Below are 7,772 nucleotides of genomic sequence, written 5' to 3' on the forward strand. Positions count from 1 at the left end.
TTTTCCTCTGCACTTGATACGAAGGAGCAATGAACTGACAGCTTTTTGCACTCAGCACTACAAGAAAAGAGACAACAAACGTGAGATGACAGAGCAGCTAATATCAGATTCAAAACCCCTCAGCTGGCAAACAAGGCTACGTAGTGACTCTCATACATCCAGCCCGCAGTCCGGCGCTATATACCACACATGCTCGCTTTGCTGCGCCTTCACTCTGGTGACTTTGGCGCCATTCTTCTTTTTGGCCTTTACCGTTCCTCCTCCTCCTGCAGAGTCACTCGCTACATCTGCAGCCATAAAACTCATCTCCTCAAGCAACCTTTCAAGTCCTCCTCTCACCACAATTTATATTCCCTGATCTCCTTCCTCTAACTTCCCGCTCTTGCGGTCACAAAAGCCACAAAAACAGGATGTGGTCTGAAGTCTTTGACGAAGATATTCAGGAAAAAGTGAGCGAATGTGGTGAAAGAGCTGATACTAAGCAGTGAAGTGTCACAGAGTGATTGTGTTTTTGTTTTGTTTTTTTCTTTGGAAGTCATTGGGTGCCAAGCTGTTTTTTGCTGCATTTTGTAGTTGTCTAACAGTGTAATGTAAAGTATTGAGACGTGAGGCTGCTGGAATCAATAAGTCTTAAATTTTTTAACAGGATATTAACAAAAACTGTGTCTCGGTTCGTCACAGGAATCCATCAGCAGGCTGTGGTCTCTCCCTGTGGAGTGTGTATGTTCTCTTGTCAGTCACATGGACGTACTAAGATAATTACACCGCGCCCCAATTACACATTATTCTTCAAAGATTCTTCTGCATTTTTTGCCCATGAATCAAGGTTTTATGAATTGAGAATATGTCGTACTGATTGTTGTACAAACCTGTAGGTTTCAATCACACTGACACACTGACATTAAACCGACTTAACTTCACCTGCTGCCGGTGATGTTCTGCATATTATGTGGTACATTTGGTTTATTCAAACTTGGTTTTCTTCTTCACGTTCTTCAAATTAAAATAATCATTTCTGAATCTGTGTGATGCTCATTTCTTTGGGGTTTAGTCTACGTGACTTCCCTCCTGGTGCTCCAGTTTCTCCCCGCAGTTCAATGACATGAAGCTTTGGGGAACTGGTAACTGCTGTGAGTGTGTGGTGTGGTTACCTGCCGAAGCAAATACATTATAGTTTAAGGGCAAAATGACAATTTACAATTTGCCTCAAAGAGCATGTTCAGGTCGACAGTGGTCTCATCATTCATTTAAATGAGACAAATATGGCCAGCAATGCGCCGCTTTGGTCAATCATGTACACGCAATTGCACATGAACGTTGTATTTCTAGAATCACAGCGATGATATTTCCAGGGTGTGAGAGATTATTTACAAACTGTTGTCCAGTGTTGTGACAACTGAGAAGCCTCCAAATTCACTGTGCTGTTTTTCTAAACTGGATTTTCTGGATCGTATTTCATTATCTCAACAGTGCCTGAAGCAACGCGAGTATACCAACACAAACACAGCCTTCCTTACACTTTTAACACGGGTCTGTTTTCAGTCTGAACACGCGCATCAATGCTAGATTCAAATAAAACAAACAAAAAAAAACACATAGCTAGAGATAATAATAATAATAATAGTAATAGAATTACACTACTGAGAAACAGAAAGACAACACAAAACACATATGAGGAATACTGATGTGAGAAGACGTCCAGCAGTTTCCAGGTGCTGCCAAAACGCAGAACAAGTGTAAACTGTGAACCTGGAGGAGCTGCAGCCTCCACGTTTCAGAAGAAGTTAGAAGGTGATGAGATCAATCACTGACCACACCTTCAGGCTGCAATCACATCTTTCACTGCACTAAATTATTATTATTATTATTTACTGTTCTCAGTTACAGGAACAAGCAAACCAGTGCTTGTTAATAAAATCTAAATGGACGCACAGCAAGCTTCTTTATTGGATAACGTTTTGGTGATCAATCATCCTGTGAACTTATTGATTTTGGAAGTTTGGAGTCTGAGAACAGATCTGATTCCACATCTGTGATGTCAGGGAATCCCAATGGACTCAACAGTCGGTCTTCTTCCTCCTTCTTTCTCCTCTTCATTTTGTTTTTTATTTAGGGTTTTGTAAACACAAACAAACAGCTAGCAGTGAGACTATACTTTACTCTTCATGTCATATGCTAGATCTTGTTTTTAAAAGAAGTCTTTAGTCAGGTATTTCAACAGCAATTTATTATTATTATTATTATTATTATTAATAATAATAATATTATTAATAATAATAATAATAATAATAATAAACTTTGATTATAGAGTACTTTTCAAATGCTTTACAATAAAAATAAAAATGAAATAGTACATTAAAATAAGGGTGTATAGAAGGACAGTGAAATAAGACAATAAAAAGATCACAGATAAATATGAGAGAATTAATTAAAAGCCAAATTAAATAAATGGGTTTAAAAAAGTTCACAGAAAGTTGCGCTGTCTATTTCTTTGTGCGTAAAATTTTGTGTATTTAAAAGCCTGGCAGTAGAAGATCTAAGAGCTCATGGAGGATTATAAAAAGACAGATAGTCTACAATGTAAGCAGGTCACAAACCAGGAAGAGCTTTATAAACAAGTAAAAGAACCTTGAAATCTAATTGAAAAGATACTGGCAGCCAGTGGAGTGCGGCTAAAACTCTCTCTTGTTGTTTTAGTTAATAGTCTAGCGGCACTGTGCTGAATACTCAAGTCCTTCAATGGACTCCTTCAGCAGACCAGTAAAAACAGCATAAAGAAGAGAATAAAAGCCGCCGTGAACAAAAGGTTTTGAATCATCTTTCTGTGATAAACACGAAACAACCCTGGTCGAGTAAAAGCATAGTTTGAAGCAGAATGGGTTGTACCTCTTGACTCAAACATGAATATATGAATTTGCACGTTCTAAAAATATAAAATTGAACCACATATGAAATGCAGCTACTATAGTTAGATCTTGACCAAGGATCACATTCTCCAGGTGATACCTCTAAATGCATCACCAGCCCGTCTCACCCTGTGCGGACACTTGCTGTGCAATAATGAGGGTGATATGGAAACGCAAGTAGCCTGGTCTCCTGCACTTACTCATCTTTTAACTCTAAACCTCGTCCTGTCCTGCAGTACATACAACAAGTTACCGATGACGTCACAGGAAAAGCACAGGCCTCTTTCATCTGTTGGCTTGAGGCTGGAGGTTTTTCCACCCTGTGTTCGCCAGGCTGTTTCTGGAAGAGCACCGACACAAACAGCCAGGGGGCGTAGTTACAAGAGAAAGGATGGAGAAAGGGAGGGAGGGGTATATAGATGTACATGCATGTGTGTGGAAGAGAAGGATGAGGCAAACTGTGTCAGTGCAATTCCCCCATGGCACCACAAGATTAATTTTTTCACTTGCGATTTCCTGTTATGCGCCGACACGTCGATGCGTCTGTGTCCATTTCATGGGGAAGATGTATGAGTGGCATGATGAGAAGATCAACCCAGCCCACCCCCACCCCCACCCCCAACCCCAACCCCACTCCCGCCCCTCTCATCCTGTGTAAACCATCCATCCATACAGTGGCGGGCTGAAGATGGCAGGAGCCTGAGGAGGTGCAGTTGAGTGTCTCTCTCGTTCAAATTTTTAAAGGAATAAAAGTGGATAAGAAAAAAAATGCCCTTTCATTCATGCATTCATCTGTGCACGTGTGTGTGTTTGTGAAGAGCGTGTGTGGGAACAAAACAAACTAAACACGCCTTTGAGGGTACATTGTATGTGCATGAGGGTGGTGTCCTGCAGAAAGAGTCTATAGCACCATCTAGTGGTCAGAAATGTTCTGTCACATTTAAACCTCTGCATGTGTCAAGCTGCAGTGGTACAAGCTCTAAAAAATAAAAAATAAAAAAATACCAAAGCGTGAGAGACTTGTGGCCCGTTACATTTTTATGGCCCGGCTAGGATTGTCTTTAGGGAGCTACAAGCTACAAAAATGAAAACATGATTGGACTGAGTCGAGTACGGCTGGAATGACTTATGTCCATACACTAATGACAGTAATACAAGAGCGTTATTATGGTATGTGTGTTTGACCACCGTTCTAAGAATGAGAACATCTGTCTCAGCTGCTGTTTCTCGTTCTGTTTGACACAGTCGTATTATACGCACATAAGGAGACAGCAAGCAGTCATTGTGTCAAGTGTTTAATATAGTAGCAGGTGGTTTCTGTATGTTCTACATGTTGAGTGCTCAATTATTTCAGAAGAAGAATTCAACATTAAAAGTCTCAGTACAACAGAACTCATTTATATAATCTGTCTATCTACCTGTTCTTCTGGGGCTGACACACTCGAGGGCGAGATGAGAAGGCTGCTGTCAGAGCGGGGCGAGATGTGACAAATCAAAAAATTACATGAATTAATGGTACAGAATGAAATGGAGAGTTAACGACCTGCCTGTCCTCTCACATCTCTGCACATCTGGCAACACTCACAGAGGAATTTCAGACAAAATTCAATTCATTTAAACTTTATTTGCATAAACAGCAAATACATTCAGAACACAGGAGTCCAAAATGGAGGAAGCTATTAGCTGTGTGCATCTTCAAATTTACGGACTCCTGTACTGCAACCAGGTGTGAGACTGAAGTGAATGGTGTTAATACGTCCCTTCAGTGACCGGTCATAACCCACTTCCTGGTTGTCAGTGCACGACTGAGCTTGTAGCACCTGCTATTTTGTTGCTATGTGAAAATAAGTTTCAAGGTAGCAGTTTCCGTAGTGATCTGACACTTAAGCGAAGATAACCTCATGTATCGGCTAACAGATTAGCTGACACTTGACAAACAAGTGAGTTCTTCAGTAAAAGCTAACAGGTTAGCTGATACTTTGCATGCTATGGTCAGTAGATTCAGCTGAACTGGGCCAATTCAGCAGAGAAGCCGTACAAATGACGCTGCTTGTCTTATACAGTTAATCGATACACTGAGCTCATCTCCAGCTTCAAAGCACGCTGCTCTCTGAGGCGAGCTCAAATAAAAACATTCAAAGTATGTCAGAGGATTGGAAAGGCTTTTGTCTACAGGACTGTAAAAGTGCCTGGAACAAACTCCAGATATGGTCTCAGGGACAGCGTGGATTAGTTTAATCTGACCAGAGGTCCGCCTGTGGATCTGGTCTGAAGCTCAAAGTCATCCTTTGATTGGTTCCCACTGATTCCTCTTGCCATGTTCAAGTCCTGAGGAGAATTAAACCCATAGATGGCTCCATTTGGTGGGCTCCGGGTCTTAGACGAGGGGGGTTTGGAAGAAATTTTGCCCTTGTGCTATTAAGAATTATAGGGCTTAATACACACACTCCTGTCAACACACGCGCTTACATTCAGTTTGTGTGTGAAAAACCACAGATAGTCAATGAAACATGCAAACACGCACAGAATGCTAAAGCACTGCTAAAAATGATTCTACGTGTCCCTCGGGTTGTTTGCTTATCGGTGTCAGTGGAAAGTGTTGCACTGTAAGGGCAGCTGATTTAGTGCATGTGTGTGATCCTGTGTGTGTGTGTGTGTGTGTGTGTGTGTGTGTGTGTGTGTGTGTGTGTGTGTGTGCATATGCGTGCGTGTGCGTGTGTGTGTGTGAGAAAGAGCTGTTCTTCTCACGCTATGATGACTCATTGGTGACAACAGACACTGTTCTGATTTATTTTGGTATCACTTATCCTTGATTTGATTTGGTCTCTCTAGGAGATTATATATACACACACACACACACACACACACACACACACACACACACACATACACACACACACACACACACACACACACACTCTCATTTTCTCTCCTCTTGCTTAAAGGACACTTAATGTTAGACTCATTATTCCAGCATGAATAACCAACTATATTTTAGTCTGCAATAGTTTTGTTAAGAATAGATAACAGTTCAATTCAACAAAAACATTTTGCAATTACAATGAAATGTTGTAGTTCACTGTCAGATCTTGATTCAGCATTTAGCCCGTTTACAAAGTGGATCACCTTCTCTTTTAATGCCACACAAAAAGAAATGTATGTAATCCAAAATATAGAAGTTTTGGAGTTACATTCTGAATGTTTCACATTTGCAAAGGAGCTGGTGGGACAGTCTGGGACAGCTTTTCAAGCGCTCTGCACGGTTTGAAAAGCTGGCGGGTTTCTCCTGCACGAGGAACGACGGCTGAAATGGATTCTAGTGACCAACAAAAGAACAATCTCAGTCTACTTCTCCACTGGCCATTGAAAAGCTTAATATTCTCAGAACAATCATGTTCTCATGGATTACACAGCTTCCAGAGGAGCTCCAGGAAGGGAAGACTAATGGCATGATATGGATGGAGAAAAGAAAAAGTGTATTTAGCAGTATTATGGCGAAATGATGACTATACAAGAAATGGAGTTGAGAAGAGGGAGGGGCCGCATTTCGTTTTTTTCTTTCAACAACATCCTCAATGTTAACATAGCAGTATAATGTAATGATCATGTAGGTTGAGTTCAGGATACTACAGTACTCATGATCCACAGATTAAAACACTGACCTGCTGCATCTGCTTTCGCAACAGTGGAAGTTTTTATGGACACAATCTTGTACTTTTGACTTTTCTATTTGAGACCCAGATATTCTTTCCAACACAATTGTTAACAAGTGAACCAGGGGAGTTTCCTACCAATCTAAGCCGTGCTCCAACTGTGACTCATCAATGTCTGTGGGAAAAATAAATTGAACTTTTATTTGTAGAAGCAGGGGCGCCCAAAATAGCTCCTTCCACTTTTAATTAGGTAACGTCATGAGTAAGATGTGCGTACAGGTAGGGGGCAGAAAATGTTCCAGAATGACTGAGAGATTACGAGGAGATCAACATGAAAAGTTGTTTTTGTGCCCAAAACTGCATGAAATGCAAAACTAATCAGTGGAAAATGTTCATTATCCCAAGAAGGAAGCCTGATTTCAGTGATCTGGTCAGAGCTCGGGGTTTTATGGTGGTTGTGGATGGTTTTACATTGAAACTGCAGGAATAAACTCCAGTTTAAGGTCAGACAGCTCACTGTCACTGTGTGCTTAAGGCTGATTAATGAATATTGCCAAGTCTCTGTGACAGCTGAGGAGCAGACTGATGGCTTTGAATTGACACCGTGTCATGTTGTCATGTTTTTAATTTTCCAGTATATTACAAACAGGTGTAGCGTGTCTCTCTTCATGAATCTGTGTGGCTGATCAATAACACTGATTAAATCCTGTTTTGACACAGTTTGTCAGGAGAGACGCTCGGCCTGTTTACACTGCAGTCACAGTATGAGATTTTGCATTAATTTATCACAGTTGCCATATCACCAGTGTCTGTTATATTTAGAGGAAAGATTTTCATACATGCTGATGTTACAGATATAATAACCACCGGGAGCGCACACAGTGCAAATAGCATGACGTTAGATTTTTTATGCTGACATTGTAATTTTAAATTTAGTCTGTGGTTAACATTAGCTTTTTACTTCTGACAATTGTTTCTAGGCTGCAATACTCATAAAAGTGGGGTTCATTTGTGGAGATTATCGTGCTGAAGAAAACATGTGAGTATCATGAACTTTTGTTTGTCACAGAGATTAAGGGGGATGATAACTTCCAGGTTAGCCTCTAAAAATTCCTCATCCCTGTGGCACTGTATTACCACTGCTGCCTGCTGCTGTTTCTCATTGGAGTATGTATCATGTCAGTTGTCTATCAAAAGATGCGTGTGGTTAAAA

The sequence above is a fragment of the Seriola dumerili genome, unplaced genomic scaffold (genome assembly GCF_002260705.1).
Source record: "Seriola dumerili isolate Sdu_G_001 unplaced genomic scaffold, Sdu_1.0 BDQW01000035.1, whole genome shotgun sequence".
NCBI lineage: Eukaryota > Metazoa > Chordata > Actinopteri > Carangiformes > Carangidae > Seriola > Seriola dumerili.